Genomic DNA, 21,718 nt, shown 5'->3' with positions numbered 1-21,718 from the left:
GCCCTGGCCGGTTTGGCTCAGCGGTTAGAGCGTCGGCCTGCGGTCCAGAGAGACCTGGGTTCGGTTCCCGCTAAGGGCACGTACCTTGGTTGCAGTTTGTCCCCGGCCCTGGTTGGCCGTGTGGGTGGCAACCACTCAATGTGTCGCTTTCACGTCGATGTTTCCCTCTCTCTCTCTCTCCCTCTCACTCTATCTGAACAAAATATAGAAAAATGTCCTTGGGTGAGGATAAAAAAAAAAAAACTAAAATTAATAAATAAATAAAAACCTTGCTAATGAAGCCAGACCAGGCCAGTGGCTCACAAGGGCTGTTGTAGACCAATGAGACAGACCAGACTCAGACTCCGAACTGGGTTCAAATTAAGAGAGCTTTATCGGCCACGCGGAGACTGTCCCATCCTACAGAGGAGAGAGCAGCCCGGAGCCCAGGGGGAGGGCTGCTTATATAGTTGTCTTCGCCCCTGTTAAGGAATTTGGGCCAAGGGCTTGCGAGCAGGTGTCTGCGGTTAGCCGTTATGCCTGAGGGATGAATTAACTTACACAGTGTAATGGTTAACTCTGGCTGATGTATATCTCCTTCCTTGCTTAATGGAAACATTTTTACTGTGTGTGCACATAGCACGTGTTTGTCCTTCACAGAGCCACTGGGTAACGTGTGCCTTTGTGAGGAATCTGGGAAACTGAAGGGCCAAGATCAGCTCTCCTCAAGATGTGAGTTTGTATTATATCCTAGACAGCAATAAAGGGAAAGTGTGTGACTGCCCGCCTTCTGGGAGACCACATTTCTGGCATTTGAGCAGGACCAACTGCTTAGATTGAAGAGGAGAGAACTTTTCCCCTTCGCTTAAAAGACAACCTTTCCCTCAGTTCAAGGGGAAGAGAAACCGATAAGGGCCCCAAATGGCTTCAGGTTCTTATCTTCCACTGCAAACAGGCCAGACTCTCTTCCAAGTCATGGGGTGGGAATTCAAGAAGGACGGAACTGGCTGTACGGGTGTGTGGTTCCAAGGGCAGGTGAGAGGGAGGTACATGCGTTTCCCTCCGCTTTGTCCCAGATGTTGGTAAGGCACGTGCCGTTTGTCCCTGGTGTTCTGGACCAGGGATGGAGGGATGTGGCTCCTGTGGCTCTGTTCTTTGTCACATCTCTAAGTGACATCTGTCACCAGGAGGTCCTCTGAGCACGGATATGATCCACTCTTAGTAATCTGGAAGGATCTGGAGTAATCTTGTTTGTGCACTTGATCTCCTGACTAGAATGAAATGTCAGTTTCATGAGGGGAGGGGCCTCTTCTCTCTTGTTCAGCTGTGTCTCCAGTGCCTAACAGTACCTGGCACATTGCAAACGCACAGTCAATATTGAATGAATGAATGAATGCTTTCTCTTTGTTCACATTTCACTAAACCTCTCCAGTTTCACTTTCCATGGGTTCCATACCAGACTTCTCATCTGATCAGCATCTACTTCATGCCTCTGACCCTGACCCTAAGCTTGTCAGGCTAGCCATGCTTGCAGGGAGAGGCCCGTGCACCCCTGCGGGTCCCTCTCGCTGCCTGTCCACTCGCTGAGCAGCTGCGGACCCCTGTGTGCCGGCTCCTTCTTCTGAGCCCAGGTCAAGTCCCTTCCTCTGTAAGGTTTTTCTTAGCCCTCCTCAGTTACTTACCCTTCCCCATTTCCTTTTTCTCTCCAGGCAGTTTCTTTGCATATAGTAGACATGTTGTGGGTGTGCTAGGCTTGTCTCCTCACCAGATAAAAAGTTTCCTGAAGGCAGAGGCCATGTTTCATATCATCCTCTGTCCCTCAAGTGTGTGTTGTGGGCCATAGGTGCTCAATAAACACCTGATGGCTCTGGTATGAAATTGAGTCGTTGGCCTTTGAGTACGTACCTGGTTTACAGTTTATAAAACTGAAGGGACAGGCTGCAATCTCACATACAATAGGGTGCTTAATTGTCAGCCTTCTGTCCTGGAGGATAAAGACCTTTTATAGATGGGCTGAGAGATTCTTAGCTGTTGTAGTTGTTGTTAATCCTTACCCAAGGATATTTTTCCATTGAGTTTTAGATAGAGTGGGAGGGAGGGAGAGAAACATCCATGCAAGAGAGACACATCGATTGGTTGTCTCCTGCACAACCCCGACCAGGGCCAGGGATCAAACCTGCAACCAGGTACGTGCCCTTGACTGGAAAACAAATCCACAACCCTTCTGTCCATGGGCTCTAACCTCTCAGCCAAACTGGTCAGGGCCCTTAACTGTTTTTTACTCCTGACACTAAATATGTGGGCTCTTTCCTGCGGACACCAACTGGGTGTCCTGCTATTCGGTTCAGTCTGACACTGGCCAGAGTCAGTGCAGACCCCACAGATGAAGGCCCTGTCCCACCGACTGCCCCACTGCACATGCCAGTTGCAAGTCCAGCCTCCGTCCTTCTGACCAGTCGGCTCTAAATCAGAGATGCCTGTGATCCCACCTGTTTCGATGATTTCTGATGCCTTTGAGCTCACAGAACTGTAAGTGTTTTACTTACTATTACCAGTTTATTCTAAAGGATGCAGACAGCCAGATGAAGAGGTGCACAGGGCGAAGTCTTGGGGGGACCCCAGTACAAGAGCTTTTGCCCCTGTGGCGTTGGCTGCCCCACTCTCCAGCACATGGGTGTGTTCACCAACCTGAAAGCTCTCTGAACCCCGTTGTTTAGAGTTCTTACGGAGGCCCCATTATGTAGGCAAGATTGGCATTGGTGATTAACTCAGTCTCCAGCCCTGCCCCCCAACCCCTAATCTCAGGGTTGGTTCCTCTGTCAACCAGCCCCCATCCCGAGTTACCTAGGAATCCACCAGAGACATCTCATTAGCATAAACTCAGGTGTGGTTGAGAGGGCCTTATTATGAATAATAAAAGATGCTCCCACCTTGGTCAGTTTGGCCTTGGACCAAAGAGTTGTGGTTTGAGTCTGGCCAAGGGCACATACCTCAGTTGTGGTTTGTCAACCAATTGATGTGTCTTTCTCAGATCGATGTTTCTCTCTCTCTCCCCCCACCCCCCACTCTGTCTGAGGATATTTGAAAAAGTATCCTTGGGTGAGGATCAAAAAAAAAAAAAAAAGATGCTCCAGTCTGTCCTACCCCTCAGAAAATTACAAGGGTTTTAGGAGCTCTGTGCCAGGAAATAAGGACAAATGCCAAATTATATATTTTTTATATAGCACATGGATTCAGAGAGTAGGGGGATCCCCAGGGTCATGGGACCAGGGGTGGTGAAGGTAGAATTTGAATCCAACTTTTCTGACTCTTGGGCCCTTTCCGTGAAAGCACAGTGACGCAGGGTCCACGGCAGCAAATGGGGACACAAGGCCCCCGCCTCCTCTTCAAGCCTTCTCCCGCACTCCCTCCACAGCACCCCAGCATCCCCTGCCCCCCAGGGCCCCGGCTGCTTTCCCCTTTATTCTTCCCTTTATCTTGCATGAAAGCGAGTCCAGAAAGCGGTGCGGGGGCAGCAGATGGGGCTGGAAAGCCCATTTCCTGATCTGTGAAGTGAAGACAGCCCTGCCCTTCCTACTGGCTGGTGCTGCTGGTAGTGGTGTAGGAGAGCGTCTATTAAAGTTCCTCATAAACTGCAGAGAGCCATAAACATGTTGTTAATGATAATTATAACATGCAGGTTACAGCTCCGTAAAACTGTCATGTGGAATAATATTCACGTTACAGGTGTTGGGGACTGACCTGGGCAGTGCCTTGTCCAGCGCCTGGCACTTCACAGACACCTGTAGCTTTCACTAATTATTGTCTTTGCAATTATTATAAGACATGACCTCCTCCTCCCATGGCAGCATGTGGCACTGGGAAGGCGTCCTGGTGGTGCCCTTGGGGTTGGGACCAAGAAGATGGGAAAGCAGTTTGTCACCTGGGACTTTCATAATTCACCTACTGCCTCAGTCCAAACCCAGTTTTCCGGGAAGGTCTGAAGTCCTCAGCTGGGGTGCTTCTCCCTCCCCAGGGAATTTCAGCAAGCTGAGTTCTCCCAGTTGAAGAGAAATATTCTATTCAAATGAACATCCCCCTGCTACTGGTGAGCAGAAGAGTGAGTCTGGGCCCCTCGGACCCTGCCCAGGGCTGCTGCCAGCCCAGGCGATCACCCTGCTCCGCCCCCCTGCATGTGCCCTTCAGGGTGAGGCCAGTGTGGTCTGTAGGCCTCAGCTCATCTCTGCAGGATTCCGGAATGCCCCGGGAGGTTTCTGCTCTGCTCAGCGGCTGGCGGCCTCCCCGCTGGCTGGGCGGCGGGCGAGATGAGGACGGCTCCGGTAGAGGGGACAGGACGAGGGCGCGACTCTGGTCCGGCGGGAGCAGAGGACGCCCAGGGGTGGCCCAGGCAAGCCGGATGGCTGAGGAGGAGCAGCTGGAGGCCGGCAGGCGGAAGAGAGGCTATTAACAGTAACTTATATTGGGTGATAGACAGTAAATTACTTTCAGGCTGTTCCTGGAAAGCAGGACATTGTTTAAGGTCCCGTTTGGAACCACGGCCTGACCAGAGTGTGAGTGCCTTCGGGCTTTGAGACTGTGGCCAAGGTATTTACCCTGAGTTCCCGTGCGCTTACTTACAAAGCTGTGGCATTACACCTGCCTCACAAAGTTCCTGCTGATTAAATGGGATAATGTGACTTAAAGCAGTTACTGGCACTCGTAGCCAGCCTGTGGAAACGTGTCAGTGTCTACAGTGCTTTGTGGCTGTGGGCAGTAGGATAAAAACCAGCTCAGTGCCTCGGTTTCCATCTCCGGGAAGCTTCTGGCCTAGCTTTTGTGCTTGAATTCCAAAACAGAGTTAAAAGTCAGATCAAGAGGATCCAAAGCGACATTTTCCAGGGGCTCAAGAGTAGCGAGAGAAAGCAGTAGCAGCCACCACAGTCAAGGTCACATCCTGTCTGGGTTGCTGCTTACCTTCTTCCTTCCAGGAACTGAAGCAAGGGCCCTGGCTGGTTTGGCTCAGCAGTTAGAGTCGGCCCGAGGACCAAAGAGTTGACGGTTCAGTTCTGGTCAAGGGTACCTTGGTTGTGGTTTGGCCCTGGTTGGGGTTATGCAGGAGGCAACTAATCAATGTGCCTCTCTCTTCCCCTCCTGCCCTCTCCCCCTCTCTCCTCCCTGCCACTCTATCTGAAGATAAATGGAAAAATATCCTCTGGTGAGGATTAAACAAACAAACAAACAAACAAACAAAAATTAAAGCCCTGGCCGGTTTGGCTCAGCGGTTGGAGCATCGGCCTGCGGTCCAGAGAGACCCAGGTTCGGTTCCCGCTAAGGGCATGTACCTCGGTTGCAGTTTGTCCCCGGCTCTGGTTGGTTGTGAGGGTGGCAGCCACTCGATGTGTCCCTTTCACATCGATGTTTCTCTCTCTCTCTCTTCCTCTCTCTCCCTCCCGCTCTATCCGAACAAAAAATGGAAAAATGTCCTCGGGTGAGGATAAAAAAAAAAAATTAAAAATAGGACTACTTTATGTTCAGCAGTTCTACTTCTGGGTAAATATCCAAAGAAACCCAAAACATTAATTCGAAAAGAATTAGAGCATTTTTGACAATAACCAAGTTACGGAAGCAGCCCAGGTGCCCATCAGTATGTGAGTGGCTAAAGAAGATGGGGTACACATATATGCAATGGAATATTACTTGGCCATAAAGAAGAATGAAATCTTACCATTTGTGACAACATGGATGGACCTAGAGGGTATTATGCCAAGTGAAAAAAGTCAGACAGAGAGAGACAAATGCCATATGATTTCATTTATATGTAGAATCCAAAGAACACAGAGAACAAACTGAGCGGTGCCAGATTGGAGGCGGGTTGGGCGTGAAAGAGGTGAAGGGATAAAGAAGTACACATTGGTGGTTACAGAACAGTCACAGGGATGCAGAGGACAGCACAGGAAATACAGTCAGTAACATTATAACCACTATATATGGTGCCGGGTGGGTACTAGATTTATGGGGGGATCACTTTGTAAATGATGGAATTGTCTAACCAGTATGCTGTGCACCTGAAACTAATATAAACATTGAATATCAACTATAACTGAAAAAAATTTTTAATTCTTAAAAAGGAAAAAAAGGCAGAGCGAGGGAGAGAAAAGGTGTTTAAACCAGTGCCTTAAAAACAAAAGAATAATTTTCATGCTGTCGAGATTATCAGAAGAACTTTACGTTTGCTATGCGTACAGTTCATCAGTGTTGCAGAATGCCTTCTGACTACCCTAAGACGCGGAGAGGGGGCCTTAGCACTTCCTTAGCTCACTCTTGTGTTTTGACTGAATTAAGCACTCTCTACTCCAGGCCCTCACAAAAGAAACAAAGGCCTCTTTATTTGGGTTCCGAAACCAAAGGGGAAAATGGAGAACGGACGCCACTCCCTCACCCAGCCCCCCTTAGTGCCTGTCTCTGGGTCAAGGTGGTCTGGAGGATTTCTCGGGGTGGCTCTCGGGGAGGTGAAGAAAGGGCCCGATCGCAGTGTCTGCCGATTTCCGAGGTGTGCACACGCCGTGGTGGCTGACTGCAGCTGCCAACAGGATGTTACTGCACAGGGAGCTGGAGAGAGGCGCTGGGCCAGTGGGGTGAATGAACTGCACCCCGGGCTGTTGCTGACATGGCCGGCTGGGCTGGGGGACCCATCTCTTAGGTTGTCTGTTCTAGGTAGGCGCATCGGGTCATGTCGTGCTTCAGCACATGGGGCCCCGCCAGGCGTCAGCTGTCTCCTGGTTTCGCCTCACGGCCCCAGCCCGCCACAAGCAGGTCCAGTCCCCACGGTTCAGCCTCTCCCGTGCTGACACTAAAAGCTGGTATTTATAATAAAGGCTGATTGTGTGCCAGGCACTGTTCTGCACACTCCCCATGCACGAACTCATTTGATCTTTGTGACAGTTCTGTGCACAGTTACTATTACTATGATTTTATAGATGAAGAAAGTGAGGCCCAAAGGTTAAGCAACTTGCCCAGAGTCGGTGGGCTTGGTGGAGCCCTGAATGAATCGGGCATTTGGACCCCCAGTGTCTCTGAGTTACCCCCGCCCTATTATGTCAACATTTGGGAATTCTCTTCACGTGTTTCTTTTCTCCCAAGATGTGGTCAGAGCCTCGGCACTGCTGGCTCACTGTGGCTGCCAGATAAAATACAGGATGCCTAGTTAAGTGTAAATTTTAGATAAACGACAAATGATTTTATAGGATCAGTATACCCAAATACTGCATGGGACACACTTATACATTTTTTAAAATGCTGTTTATCTGAAATTCAGATTTTAACTGAATGGTTTGCATTTTAATTTGCTAACTCTTGCAGCCTCAGCTCGACAGCTTTATCTTGGTTGGCAGAGAGAGCTGAGAGTTTGGGAGGAGCCTGAAGTAATGGGTCTTGCTGCAGTATTTCTCTGCAGGTTGTGCTGAGGACTCCAAATCCCCGACCCACGGTTCATTTGAAAGTAAAACATACCTAATAGCCAAACTCCAAGCATGTCTAACTTTTGCTTTTTTCCCATAAAGAAGGGATATTAAAACAGCATTTTGTAAGAACATGCCAAATACAGGTAGAAAACTGCTTTTTGTTCTCCAAGGATAGATCATCACAACAGAAATTTAAGAAACCTTCTACAATTAGCCTCACATTTTGCTATTCTGGAAGAGTCTCTTGACCTAACCCAACTCATTCAGAAAATGAAGTTTTTTGAAAACACCCTGCTTTTTCTAATCTGCATCTTTTGCTGAGCTGACTGGGCAGACCTTCGAGATGAATCTCAGCCATCTCTGATGCAGCTTGAACTCGTAATTCCTGCCTCTTGCAGCAGCTGTGGCCAACGGGTTTGCAGGGGAACAGGAAGCCCTGCAGATACATCTGCAGACGTATCTCCTTGGGCTGCTGCTTCTCCCGCTGTGCCTCCGGAACACGATCCTGAACTTCCCAGCCTGGCCTTGACCGAGGCTGTGCACTGGGTGACGTCTAGGTCCCAGCCAGCTACACCCTTATAGCTGCCTGTGGCCAGAGGCTGGGATGTTGTACATTGGGACTGTCCCAGAACATGTAGACGCTTTGGTCTCAGAGGAGGGACATGTTCTCCACCCAGTTCAAGGCCAGTCTTTGCCCTGGGCCTCAGTGCCTGCCTCCCGGGCTTGCTCCAGCGTGTACTCCCGCCCCCACCTCTACTTCTGCAACCCCTCTTTCCCCGTCCTCGTCCTCGAGCTTGTTAGACTCGTTCTCATGTCTGCCACCTGTACAGTGAAGAACGGAGTCATGTCTACAATACGTACAGACTTATTCCAGCTCAGAAAGAAAAAGACAACCAGCCCAGCAGAAAAAGGAGCAGATGCTGTGAACAGGCAATTCAAAGAGAAAATCTAAAATTATTTCCACAATCACGAGAAAATATCTGACTTGACTAATAATTAGGGAAATGAAAATTAAAACAAGATTTTATGCCCATGAGATTGACAAAAATCAAAGTCTGACAGTAGACACAGCTGGTAAAGATGTGGAGATATAGAAAGTTGGTTGTCCTTGCCCTGGCTGGTTTGGCTCAGTGGTTAGAGCGTCGGCCTGCGGTCCAGAGTGACCCGGGTTCGGTTCCCACTAAGGGCACGTACCTCGGTTGTGGTTTGCCCCACTGGGGTCGTGTGGGTGGCAACCAGTCGATGTGTCTCTCTCATGTTGAAATTTCTCTCTCTCCCCCTCTTGCTCTATCTGAAGATAAATGCAAAAATGTCCTCGGATGAGGATTAAAAAAAAAAAAGTTGATTGCCCTTCTGGGGGCTGCAGGAACGAGACAACTACCCGGCAGCGCTGTGGCAGAGCCGATGTTTACAGGTTCTACCATCTGGTGCAGCGACTCCAACTCTAGGGAGAGACCCTAGAGGACTTTTTGTACATTTTATATATGGGGCCAAGGTTATTCATTTTTAATATTTTTAGTTGACTTTTCATCATGACTCTTTTCAAACATACACAAAAATGGAGCGAATAGTACAGTGAATTCCAGGCACCTTTCACCCAATTTCAACAATGATCACTTTGCCAATGTATACGTCATAGTTCTTCATGGTTAAAGTTCAGAAACAACCTATAAATCCCTCATTTGGGCCTGGATAAACTGTATACTTAACATTATTACACAGCCATTAAAGTTAGTGTGCTAGATCTACGTATATCAATGTGAATAGATTCCAAATATTATATTGGGTGAAAAAGGTAAGTTAAAAAATGACAGTATATTATTATTATTTTTTTCTATTTTATTTCATTTAAAAATTTTTTTTGGTATGTGCCCCTAGCGGGAACTGAACCCGACACTCTCTGGTCTGCAGGCCAATGCTCCAACTGCTGAGCCAAACCGGCCAGGGCTATTATTATTATTATTTTTAATTCTTGCCTGAGGATATGTTTCTATTTATCATCAGATAGAGTGGGAGGGAGGGAAAGAGAAGGAGAGAGAGAAAGTGGGAGAGACACATCGAGTGGTTGCCTCCCGCATGACCCGACCAGGGCCAGGGATGAACCTCAACCAAGGTACGTGCCCTTGCCCAGAATCGAACCCTCGACTCATCAGTCCGTGGGCCGATGCTCTACTTAGCCAGACCGGCCAGGGCAACGGTATGTTATTTATGGAAAAATTAAAACACAAGTATATGTTTCTGGGTACCCATATGTCTAATCGGTGTGAAGTCAACAAAGGCTAAGCACACCCAGCAACCCCAAGCGTGTAGGGCCGGGGATTAGGAAGAACCACAGGAAAACTGCAACTATTTGTAGTGCGTGCTTTTCCTCTTGTTAAACTTCACTGTTATTTTATCAAAAGAGTGCATGTGGACACTTCAGAAAGTCAGCTTGTGCTACAAGGCTTATGAAAAACTTCTCAATCCCGGGTCCAACACACCCTCCCTGACTGTCTCCCCTGGGTCAGCCCCTTTGCTTCCCTCCTGTTTCCAGATCGAATCCCAACTCAATTTATTGACCTCCTCCATGAAAGATTTGTCTCTCCCACCACCCAGTCCCAGACCAGTACCCGCTGCCCCCGGGCCTCTTGGCATGGTTTTGTAACCATTTTTGTTGAAGCACATTTTCAGTTTTTACATTATTAAAACCAAGTAAATATTCATGCTTGAGGATACCAAGTGTATACATGGTAACACATCCTTGGATAACTTCTGTTTTCAGGAGTTACTATTTACCTCATTCCTTTATTCCTAGACACACTGTAAGTTGCCATGTCCTCGCTGCTGTTTGAGGCTTCAGGTAAAATCTAGCCTTCGTTTGTTTGTTTGTTTGTTTGTTTAAGCCTCCCCATTTCCCGCCTGGGGAAGCCCCACCCCTGGGAACTTTCTGGCCTCTGCAGTTGTCCTGTGGTCCTCTAGGCTGCTGGACAGCGGCGTGCAGGGGCCTCCTTCACCATCACTCCAAGGATCCTTCCCCTTGTTTCCTTCTGTCTGGCTCCCCAGGTTCCCGGATCTTGAGTCTTCCTCGGCTTTGGTTCATTTATTCCCTGTTTGTCAGGGTCCATCCCCCAGGGGCACATGGGTGGTAAACTCCCCTTGGCCGGCATGTCTGAAATTCCTTTATTTTGCCGCCACACTTGATTGATAGTCTAACTGGGTAGAGAACTCTAGGTCGGAGAACATTTTCCCGTAGAAGTCGCTTCTGGCTCAGCGTCACTGTTGAAAACTGTTATATGACCACCTTGTGCTCATTCTCTTCAGAAGAGTAGTAGCCTGAGTCATGGCCCCCAGAGATATTCAGGTCCTCATCCCTGGGACCTGTGTCACCTTAAAACAGGCCTTTGCAGATGTAATGGAGTTAAGGATCTTGACATGGGGGGATGATCCTGGATCATCTGGGGAGCCCCAAGTGCCATTACACATGTCCTCAGAAGAGAGAGGCAGCAGATTCGACACACGTTGCAGAGAAGCTGTGTGAAGACAGAGACAGAGACTGGAATGATGCCGCCATAAGCAGGGGCCGTCCGGCAGCCACCAGAAGCCGGAGGGGCCTCTGGAGAGAGCGCAGCCCCGCCAGACCTTGATTTCAGCCCGGTGCAACGTGCTCAACGCCTGGCGCCCAGAACCAAAAGAGAACACGCTTCTGCCCTTTTAAACCCCAAAGTCGGTGGTAATTCATTACGGTATCCCCAGGAAGTGAATGCCAGAAGCCAGTGGGGTCCCACTTGATCCCATTTCCAGGCGTGACTTTGCTGGAATCTCAGAGAGCCCACACAACCTAAAGGGCATGTCCTTCCGTTCCAGGAAACGTTCTGGATAATTCTCCCCTGCCCTCCCTTGGGGACGCGTGGGAGCCGGGCACCAGGCTCCCTGTGCTCAGTCTCTATTTCCTTACCTTTTCTCCTGTTTGCCACATGTCAGTCTTTTTGTTATGCTTTCTGGGTGATCTTGACTGTCCTCTAATTCTTCTGTTTATTATGTTTTAAAATGTCTGCACCTCTATTTTTAGTTTCCTAGAGCTCTATCTTGTTGCCTTTTTAAAATAGCTGCCACCTCTCAATGCAATAGCTTCTCTGCTCTGGGGAGATTCATTCTAGTTTTCCCCTAAGTATCTGTTCTCTATATTACTTTTCTCCTTAGAGTTCCCTTGTTTTCATTCCTAACTTGTTTTGATGAATTTTTTGACGAGTTGCTCAAATAGCTGGTGATTGGAGCTGTCTGTTCATTCTGAAGACTGTGATGCCAAAGCCAATGGGCAAGCGTGGGCACTGCCTACCCTTGGGAGAGGAGACCGAGGCAGCCGCTTTCCTCGGGTGCCACAGGGGTCAGTGCCCGGCCTCCAGACTCGGGCTGCTGGTTTCCTAGAGATGTCTTCAGTGTGCTGCCTGGGGACCAGCCTGGGGACCATTGTGTGGGAGCGTAGGGGTCTGCGGCCCTCGTCTGTCTGTTAGACCCTCCCTGTGTTCTGTCTTGTGTCTCTGGACGCAGCCTCTCTGGGGACCTCGCCTCTTGTCTTCTGTAGGGCACCAGCCCCTGGCGGTCAGGAGCAGGGCCCTGGTTGCCCAGTGCACTGGCTCTGACACTTCCTAGCAGTGCACACGTGGGCACACGGCTCCTTCTGTCCTGCCTGAGTCTCAGTTTCCACAGGTTTAGACCTGGGAGCACAGGTGAACCCATTGCAGAGGTGGTTGGGAGGATTCAGCGAGTGACTACAGAGGACTTGGCAGGGGTCATGGGTGTTTGCTGTTCTTGTCATTCTGCTGGGAGTGGGAGGATCCCCTGCCCACTGGTGGTCGGGGCATGGGTCTGGGGCTCTCCCTTAGACTCACCGGCCTTCTGTTTGCAGCTCCACCTTCTAAGGCACCCGGCCTGTCAAGTTGTAGGCTTCCCAGGAGCTGCAGCTGGAATCGACTACGCGCTCTTGTTCTTTGTAATCCTCACCTGAGGATATTTTTCCATCTATCTTCAGATGGAGTGGGAGGGAGGGAAGGAGAGAGAGACAGAGACATCGACTGGTTGCCTCCGACCAGGGCCAGGGACTAACCGCAACCGAGGTACGTGCCCTTGACCGGAATCGAACCTGCAGCTCTGGTCCACGGGCTGATGCTCTAACCGCTGAGCCAAACCTGTCAGGGCGCCTGCATGTTCTTATTGGCCTTTCTTGTCTGCTGCCGCCGGCTTTCCCATTCTTGATCCTTGTGGGTTTGTGCTCTTTAAAAGTCTCATGCTGGCCCTGGCCGGGTTTTCTCAGTGGTTAGAGCCTCGGCCCGCGGTCCAGAGAGACACGGGTTTGGTTCCCGCCAAGGGCACGTACCTTGGTTGCAGTTTGTCCCTGGTCCTGGCTGGGTCATGCGAGTGGCAACCACTCGATGTGTCCCTTTCGCATCGATGTTTCTCTCTCTCTCTCCTTCCCACTCTATCTGAACAAAAAAATGGAAAAATGTCCTCAGGTGAGGATAAAACAAAAGAAATCTCATGCTGTACCAACTGAGCTAACCAGGCTCCCAGGCCAGTGCTTTTAAAAAACCCTCTTACTGCTGTTTTAATGGGTTCAGAGTCCCTTAATCACAGCATCTTCTAGCTCATCCGCCTTTCTCCTCTCCTTACCTAAATATCTGAAAGTCCTTGTCCAAACTTTCAGGAGTGTGCAGTAGACACTTCTTCCCTCTCACTCCTGCCCTTGGGGTTCATTTCTGCCCCCTTCTGAGCCACCGCTGAAGTCACCAGCGAGCCACCACTGTGAACCGGCCGCTGCTTTTCTATTCCTTGCCTGCTGCTGTAGACGCTGGTCATTCCTCGGAACCCTGGGCTCTCGTGCAACATTCCCACAGCCCTGGCTGTCCCTCTGCTCATCCAGGTCGGTGGGCGTTTTTCGAGCTCCTGCCCTCCTCTCCTGTGCAGGCTGGAGGCGACTCCCCAGTCTCCCTCCCTGGCTCCCTGCTCCCCGCTCCCCTCCACCGTCAGACTCACTCCCGCTGCCTGGTCGCCCTTCCCAGGTGCATAGCCTGCAGTTCATTCAAGCTCATCAGCGTCCGAGCTGAGCTGGGGGGCTCTTATCTACACCCGCTTCTGTTTCTTTAAGTCGGCATTCACCCCTTCCCTTAAAGCAGCAGCCAAGAGTCATCCTTACCTGTGGCCTCGTTATCCCTCATCTAACAGGTGCTGGCAATATTACCTCTGGGGTGGTTATTCGCTGCTCTCATTATCTCTTGCTTACATGACAACATCTGTCTTCTATCGTTTATCTTCTCTCTCTGGCCCTGCCTCCTCAAACCCAGCTTCCTCAGAATGGCCAGAGTGGTCCTTCTAAACGGCAAACCTTTTCTCCCTGCCTGGTTTCTTCGGTCCCATCCCTGCTATGCGTATGCGCTCCTGCCCTGAAGGGTGGGTGCCTGCCCTGGGCCAGCGCTGCCTCCAGCCTCTGTAGACTTCGCCAGGCTGTTTGCTCCTTTGTCCCACACCTGAGCCACCTTCCTGCTGAGTCCGCCAGCTCTCCATGCGTCCGCCTGCTGGTGCTGGCGTGTGCTTGTGTTTGCTGACAGCCACCTGGCCTTCCCTGGCCTGGAGGGCACTGGCCACCATCCTGCGCTGAGCCCCCCGCCCCGCCCGCACCGCTGTGGCCTGCTTGGGGGTGAGTGGATGAGAGAAGGGACATTTTTATCACCCCGTGCTTCCCAGTACCTGATTTTAGGGTCTCTGAGTCCGGGTCACTTGTGGGAATCCAAGTGTGTTCGTTTCCCGAGGCTGCCGTAGCGAAGTACAACGGGGTAGCTGACAGCAACAGACTTGTCATCTGGTGGCCGAAGGCCAGAAGTCCCGAATCAGGTGCTGGCAGGGCCACGGCCCTGCGACAGCTCTAGGGCGGGTCCTTCCCGATCTCTTCTAGTTCTTGTGTTTTCCAGCCGTCTTTGGCACCCTCCACTTGTAGGTACATCTCTGGGCACACAGCTTCCCCCTGTGTCTTCACATGGGCGTCCCTCCGTGTGTCTGTCCCTGTGTCCACATTTCCCCTTTCCAGAAGGACACCAAGCATATGGGACCAAGGCCCTAGTGAGCTCATTTTCACGGACTACCCCTCTAAAGACCCTGCTTCCAACAAAGGTCCTGTTCTGAGGTCCTGGGGTGGGACTTCCAAGTGTCTCTTTGGGGCGCACAGTTCAGTCTGCACTGGCACCCTTTCCTGCCAGCTTGGAACTGTGGGAACGGAGGGAGCGAGTGGGGAGGGGGTCCTGCGTGACCCTCCGGCTGGGCTGGTGGACCGTGAGGGGCCAGGGAGCTTTCTGGACCATGAGCATGTCTGCTGGGCCCTGGGTCTGGCCTTGTTTACGTGGCGTCTTTAGTGCCTGTCCCCTCACTCAGTCCTGGAAGGCTTTCCTGGTTCCCAGGCTCAATCTTTGTGCTGATCTTGCCCTTTCGACCTTCTGTGTCTACACTTTATGAGGGATACTTGTGTGTCCCAATAGATTGTGTGTGCCGTTCCTAGGAGGGCCATGACTTACTAACCTTTGTCAGACGTCCCATAATACTCTGGACTCACGCTACTCTGCAAACTCACTGTAGGACCTGGAGTGTCCATCCACCCCTCCACCCGTCAACCCATCCCTCCATCCCTCCCTCCATCCACACAATCATCCATCCACTTATCCACCCGTCCATCCACCCTTTCCTTCTTCCCTCCCTCCCTCCCTCCCTCCCTCCACCCATCCATCCATCCATCTGTCCATCCACTCATTTGTTTATTCATTAGTTCCCCAGACATTTAACTCCGTGTCAGGCACTGTGCAGAGTGCTAGGGAGACACTAGGAAACAAAATAGATGGACGGTCCAGTCCCAAGGTCCTCACAGTGGCCCGTTGAGATGGGTTACAATGTTAAGTACTTCTTCCTGAGGTCACAGACATGACCTCAAGGAGAGCCTTCGTAAGCAAGAGGACAGTGGAGTGTGGCAAGGACAGTGACAAAGCTGTGCTGACGGTGTCCGAGGAGGATCTCTGAGCCAGCTGGGGAGGTGGGGATGTCCAGGAAGGCCTTCCTCCGTGCGTGTGAAGGTGTGGAGAAACTAAGGCAAGCGCCGTCCCACTGCGGCTCGGGTTATCTGGGCAGGCGTGTGCCGGTCCTCAGTAGCTCTCCTTTTGCACGAGGGGGCAGTGTTTGCCCTGACCGCCTTCCTGCCCTTGAATGAGGCTGGGGCCCAGCAGCCACTGCTATGTCAGCTGGCCCTGTCCTTGTCCCTGTCCTTCCCTGTCATTGCCCTGCAGTCCTTGGTCACCCTTCACTCGCCTCCTTTCTTGGAGCCTCTTTCACCCCCCAGGCCACAATCCCCATGGCCCACACAGTGCTAATTGTCCCGGTTGTCACTGGGCCCCCCTCTCCTGTCTGCTCGCCTCCTTACCCAGGGCTTCCAGGGGTGATGGGGAGCCAGGCTGCGCAGTCGGAACCCCCGCGGTCCTCTCAAGCCAGGAGCCACTGCGCTGTCCCAGGCCCGCGTGCCATTTCTACTTTGTGTCTTTACCTGTCTTTGGTGTTCTCATTCCCCTTTCTTCCTTCTTCGTCGGCCACCTTCATTGTTTCCAGGTCCCCACTTCAGCTCCCCCGCCAGAAATCTCAGCCTTAGCCCGTCCCCTCTGGGCACTTTGAGGTCCGTGGCTGCAGCCCTGAAAGTCAGACGGTCTCTTTCCCTGGCTGCTAGCACCGCACGCGACCCCCTTGGGACACTGTCAGGACAGGGCAGAGGTGCCCGGAGGGAGGGACTCGAGAGAGAGGGAGAGCAGCCCATCCACCAGAGGCCACTCCTGCCCCGGCACGAAGTGCTGCCAAGAAGTCTTTCTCTGGCTCTCGCTTGTTTGTGCTGATGGCTGGGGCCGGCGGGCCGGGCCAGAGCCTGCTGGGCGCCGGTGTTGCTGGGGTCGGAGGGGATGTATGGGAGCCTCATTCATTAATCTGGAGATTTCTGGCACCTGTTTCTGATCCACTCTCCTGTCTCACCTCCTCTGGCTGCTCTCCAACACACCTCTGAGGTGTGCTCGCTGAGGGGCTTGGTCCAGACTGCGGGCTTCCAAAACTGCCCCTCTGGCCAGCCTCCCCTAGTCAGGGCCCTGGCTTTCCCTTCCTCCGAGCCTCCTGCCCGCAGCTGTCCACTGAGCCTGCAGGAGGCGCTGTGCGGAGAACGGGTGCTTAGCGTGGGAGCAGTGCAAGCCCCTGGAGGAACATTCTGGGGCCTTCCAGGTGGCTGTCCCGCCCTGACCCCACCAGGCTGCTCGGCCGAGAGCACGTCCACTCTAAGCGCTGCCACGTTGTCTGGACCAGGAGTCGGACGGCGACCGCCTGACGACAGTGACAGGAGGCAGCCTGGGAGGTAGTTTAGGTCTGAAGCATGGGATTTCTTGCGCCATTTCGATGGCTTATTGGACAAAGTGAAACTGCCACATGCTCGCTGGCCTGTCAGCCTGCTCTCTGGTGGGAAGGACAGCGTGCTTGCTGCTGGTGGCCCTGCGGGAGTCTGGGCCGGTGACAGTTTTTATCAGGAGTGGAGTTTTTGGTTTTTGGTTTCCAAGTGCCTGTCACACTGTGCTTCTGGTGAAAGCCACAACTATTCCTTTAGCTGGGTGATGACTCTGTGCCCTAACAGGCCAGGAGTCCTGCTCTGGAGGGAGGTGTACAAGTCAGGCTCAAGTCTGGCCCTGCAGGTGACCTGGGGGTTACTGAGTCCCACTATCTGGAAAAGGAAGTGATAAGGAGGTATGAGGGTCACCTGACTTCACGTGCCGGTGAAGAGTGCCACCTGCGGGCACTGGCCTGGCATGCGGGCGGAGCTTGTGCATGTGGGGTGTTATAGGAGTAAGGGGTAGATCATCAGACCCGGCTGACAATGTCAAGACCCTGCCCCTGCCTTGCTCCACAGGGTGCTGTCGGCACCTTCCTGACCCAGCTGTTGTCACTCCTTTCTGGGAGGAAAATGCCGGTGATTGAGCCAGTGTCGGGGGGCAAGTGGAAGCTTGAGGACAAGGAGACACTGTCTGTGGAGTCGTGCTGGGAGGCAGGGTCAGGTGTTCTAGACACTCAGGCTTCACTGTGCCTCCTCCTGCCGGCAAGGCCTTGTTTACATGCCCAGGCGAGAGTCAAAGCCGGCCCATGCCCGGTCTCTATCTCGAGGCCTGAGGCCGAGGAAAGGGACCCCCGGCCCATGCCCGGTCTCTAACCCGAGGCCCAAGGTCGAGGAAAGGGACCCCTGGCCCATGCCCGGTCTCTAACTCAAGGCCTGAGGCCGAGGAAAGGGACCCCCGGCCCATGCCCGGTCTCTAACTCGAGGCCCAAGGTCGAGGAAAGGGACCCCCGGCCCATGCCCGGTCTCTAACCCGAGGCCCAAGGTCGAGGAAAGGGACCGCCGGCCCATGCCCGGTCTCTAACCCGAGGCCCAAGGTCGAGGAAACGGACCCCTGGCCCATGCCCGGTCTCTAACCCGAGGCCCGGCCAGGACAGGGACCCCGCTGGCATCTGCTAGCAGAGCGAGCAGGCCTCAGTGGGACTGTCAGCTCTGTCCGGAGGAAGCCAGGGGAAGAGTCTGGGCGATGCTATTACTTCCTCCCACTCATCACCTCTTGTGCACCCCTCACCCAGCAAGGCAGTGCGGTGTCCCCAGGAGGTAGGCAGAGGCTCGCTGCCTGGCAGCCCCTCCTGCAGGGGGCCCACGCGGTGAGGGCCATTAGAGTTGTTTTTGTTGTTGTTAATATGTTTTTATTGATTTTCTAGAGAGGGGAAGGTAGAGAGAGATAGAAACATCAATGTGAGTGAGAAACATCATTCGGCCGCCTCCTGCACGCCCCCTACTGGGAATCGAGCCCACAACCCAGGCATGTGCCCTGACTGGGAATCGAACTGGGACCTCTCAGTCCACAGGACAACTCTCAGTCCACTGAGCCACACACAGGCAAATTTTTAAGGAAGATTCTTAGCCAAATGGTCAGGGACCTTGAGCATTTCTTGGTTATCATCCACCAATCAAAACCCAAGAAGCAGGGCACGTGTGCCCCGTGGTGGGAGCCCAGCCCTGCACACCTCTGTCCTGTGCCCAGCACCACTGCCTGTGCTCAGCTCCAGGGCGGGGGAGACGAGAATGCCCCCTGGAAGGGCGCCGAGGGAAGGCTGCACGCTGGGGGCTCTTTCCAGGAACAGTGCCCCTGGAGCCGCTGGTGCTCGGTCACTCCAGGATGCCAGGGCTTGACCTGCAGGGTCGTTAATGCCAGGGCAGCCCCTCCAGCAGGGCAGCCCCTCCAGCAGGGTTGCAGGAAGGGGTTTGGTGCCCTGAGGCCTTCCTTTCGCCCCGCCCTCTGCTTCCACGTCAGGTGCTCTGTCTGGCCTGGTGCTTCCAACCAGGTGTCTTCCTGCCTCTGACACCCCAGCACTGTTCAGGGCCCCTCTTCCCCCCAGCTTCGGACGGGGGATGGGACAAGATTTAGGGAGCAGTGGGAATCTCCTCCCTTTGGCCCATCCCAAATCCCCTCAAAGTCAACACACACACACGCACACACACGTCCCACGCGTGACCCACGCAGTGCTGCTTCGGGAAGAGGGCTCTGGGACCCACATGGGTCCTGCAGGCTTTCTCCGAGCTGAAGCTGGCCAGGCCGCGGGAAGCGCCAGGCAGCCAAAGCCCTGCTCGAGGCCTGGGAGGGAGGTGGGGTTGGACAAGGGAAAGGCTGGGTGTTGAGTTCACCAGGTTCTGAGAAGGGCGGAGATGCTCTGGGAACGAGGCAGTATTTTTATTCTTCCTCGTGTCTCGGGTCCCAGGCCTGGCATGGCAGGAGGTAACTGTGCGACCAAGTCCGGGACTGAGGTGCAGGACTGTCGCTCTGAGCGGCGCCGCCTGTGCTCTCTGTCCGCCCCAAGAGCCCTGGTGACCAGCCTCTCCAGACCCCACTCTGCCCGCTGCCTGGTGCTTCTGTGCCTCTGACCTTGGTGGCAGCAAGAAGTCGACTGTGCCTCTCCTCCTGGCGCCCGTCTGGGACCACCTGCTGCCTGCATGGCCAACCTTCCCGCCTGTCCTGGGCCTCAGGGGGGGGGCCGGAAGCTGCTCCCGCGCAGCCACCCCTTCCCCTGGTTTCAGCCTTGGCTGCCGCCCAGGCCTCCAGGAACTGGTGCCCGAGAACTTTGTATTCTGGGGCCAGAGGCTTCAGGCGGAGCAGCTGGCTGCCTGCAGGCTCCCTTGGCAGAAGCAGCACTGCCCCTGGCTGTGCGGTGAGTGCTCTGGGGAGGGCAAGCCCGGCTCCTGGTGCGGAGTCAGGTGTGGGTCTCCAGTGAGCTCCGCCCGCTGTCCCAGGAGGCCCCTGCTCTGGCTGTGTGGGGGTGCATGGCCAGGTGGGGCAGGGGTTCCCTCTTGCCCCCTGCGCTCACCTGGGAAGGAAGGCAGGTGAGAGGATAGTGAGAGCAGCTGGGCTGCCGCTCAGTGGCCAGACCACCTGCCAGGTTAGGGGTGGCGGCGCCTGATTTACAGGCGGGAGGAGGCCCCGTGCCCAGATCGCACGGCTGGGCTGGGCAGCGCTGGGGACAGACCCAGGCCTGCTGCCCCGTCTCAGGCTGGGCCATACTCTGCCCCACTTTCCCCACTGCCTGACCTGAGCCAAGGGCCCTGACCTTTCCCCGTCTAACTGCAGCCCAGCGCCTGGATCGCTCGGGTCACAAGTCCAGGGCTGCTTTGTCCCTGGGCAGGCAGGGCTCAGCGCTCGTGGGTCCCGTTTCAGCATATTTCTTTGGGGGCGATTTCTGGAATGGTGGTGGTAATGGTAATGACCAGGCCAAGGGGTGTAAATACTTCATAGGCTCTTGATCGGTTTCGCAAAGCCTTTCCAGACACCCAGACAGTGCCTTCCGGGCCTGTCTCTTGTAGGGCTTCCTGGCACTGAATGTGACCATTGCCAGCCCTGTTGCTAATTATTAAGCAAAGGGGCACCTCACAGTTCTCTTCGGACTGTGATGGTTTCTGGTGAGGTGAACCTGTTAACAGAGTGCTGCCACTGCACTCGCTGTTCTGTCACTGCCGTCCTGAAGGGCCCGTTGCCTCTTCTTGTCTTTGCCCGTGCGGTAGTTTGTGCTCTTTCTTCTGTGCCCTGTCCCCGCACACCCACCTGCAGCCCTGCGCAGAGCAGGCATGTGGTGCAGCCTGGTGTGTGTGCCACCGACTGCCAGCGTCTGCCTGCCTCAGCTGCTTGGCCGGTGGGCAGGTTGTCGTGAGCAGAGCTGAGGAGTCGGCCAGCGGCTACTTGATCTGTGAGGGGGAGATAGCAGGGTGGCATCTGTAGTTCACTGGGCTGTAAGTAAGGGGTGACGTGTCAGTGTTTCCAGCCCTGAGCCCCTGGCGGGTACTTTGGCACCTACTGTGAGCGGGTACTGCCCCCCAGGTTGTCTTCTCCCTCAGTGTCCGCAAGGAGTTTGGCCTTTTCGCTTCTTATTTTGAAATCATTTCAGACTTACAGAAAAGTTGCAAACGCAGTACAAAGAGTTCTTACACCCCTTACCCCAGTCCCCCCAATACTAATATTTAACATGCTTGTTTCATTATTCTATTTTCCCTGAACCATTTGAATGTAAGGTGCAGACTCGATGCCCCTGAAGCTCTAAACACAAGCATTTTTTTCTAAGAGTGACGATATTCTCTGACACAACCACGGCACAGCGATCGGGAAATCGACATTGACACAGACCTTGTTTAAAATTTGTCAGGTGTCCAAGGTCCAATCCAGGATCACACTTGCATTTCCATGTTGTCTCTTTAGTCTCCTTGAACTTGGAAGTTCTAGTTTTTCTCTCTCATGACCTTTGATGTGTTTATTTTGTGGAGTGTCCCTTAGTGTGGCTTGCCTCATCAGATTCGGGCTGTGGTCTGGCAGAAACATCCCGCAGGTCCGGGAGGCACGAGGTGTCTATTTCACGTTGGAGACTCTACGGATCGCTTGGTTACTGAGGGGGCTGTCAGTCTGTCCACTTCGTAGTGAATAAGTAAGGACAGTGCCCCTCATTTTAGAAAATGAGCCAGAGCCCAGCAAGACTGGCCTCAGGTTGATGCAGCTGGGTTTGACCCAGGACACACCTCCCGGTCCAGGGCTGTCTTGTCTGAGCAGCGGCCCTGCGCAGCCCTGTGCCACTCGGCTGTCCGTCGGGGCTAACAGCCCCCCAGAGCACCTGCTTCTGCCTCTGCGGATGTGGTGCTTCCTGACTGTCAGTGCTCTGGGGCGGCCCCTCGGCCACCTTCATTGGTTCGTCCTCCT

The 21,718-nt window shown here is 53.4% G+C and overlaps 1 protein-coding gene across 3 annotated transcripts in view; it reads left to right on the top strand.

Moving 5' to 3' along the window:
• Positions 1–21,718, top strand: part of PC (pyruvate carboxylase) — a 115,803-nt gene that overhangs the window by 69,161 nt on the left and 24,924 nt on the right. The window contains exon 1 of one of the 3 annotated variants that reach the window (XM_036258071.1): positions 10,217–10,257. The exons of the other annotated variants lie outside the window; for them this stretch is intronic. The gene's annotated coding sequence lies outside the window, so the exon portion shown is untranslated. Of the gene's footprint in view, positions 1–10,216; positions 10,258–21,718 lie in introns of those variants that run through there. 3 annotated transcript variants of the gene reach the window in all.

This window comes from Molossus molossus, unplaced genomic scaffold (genome assembly GCF_014108415.1).
Source record: "Molossus molossus isolate mMolMol1 unplaced genomic scaffold, mMolMol1.p scaffold_m16_p_13, whole genome shotgun sequence".
Lineage (NCBI taxonomy): Eukaryota > Metazoa > Chordata > Mammalia > Chiroptera > Molossidae > Molossus > Molossus molossus.
Note: the sequence above shows the minus strand (reverse complement) of the source record. Positions and strands in the feature narration are given on the sequence as shown.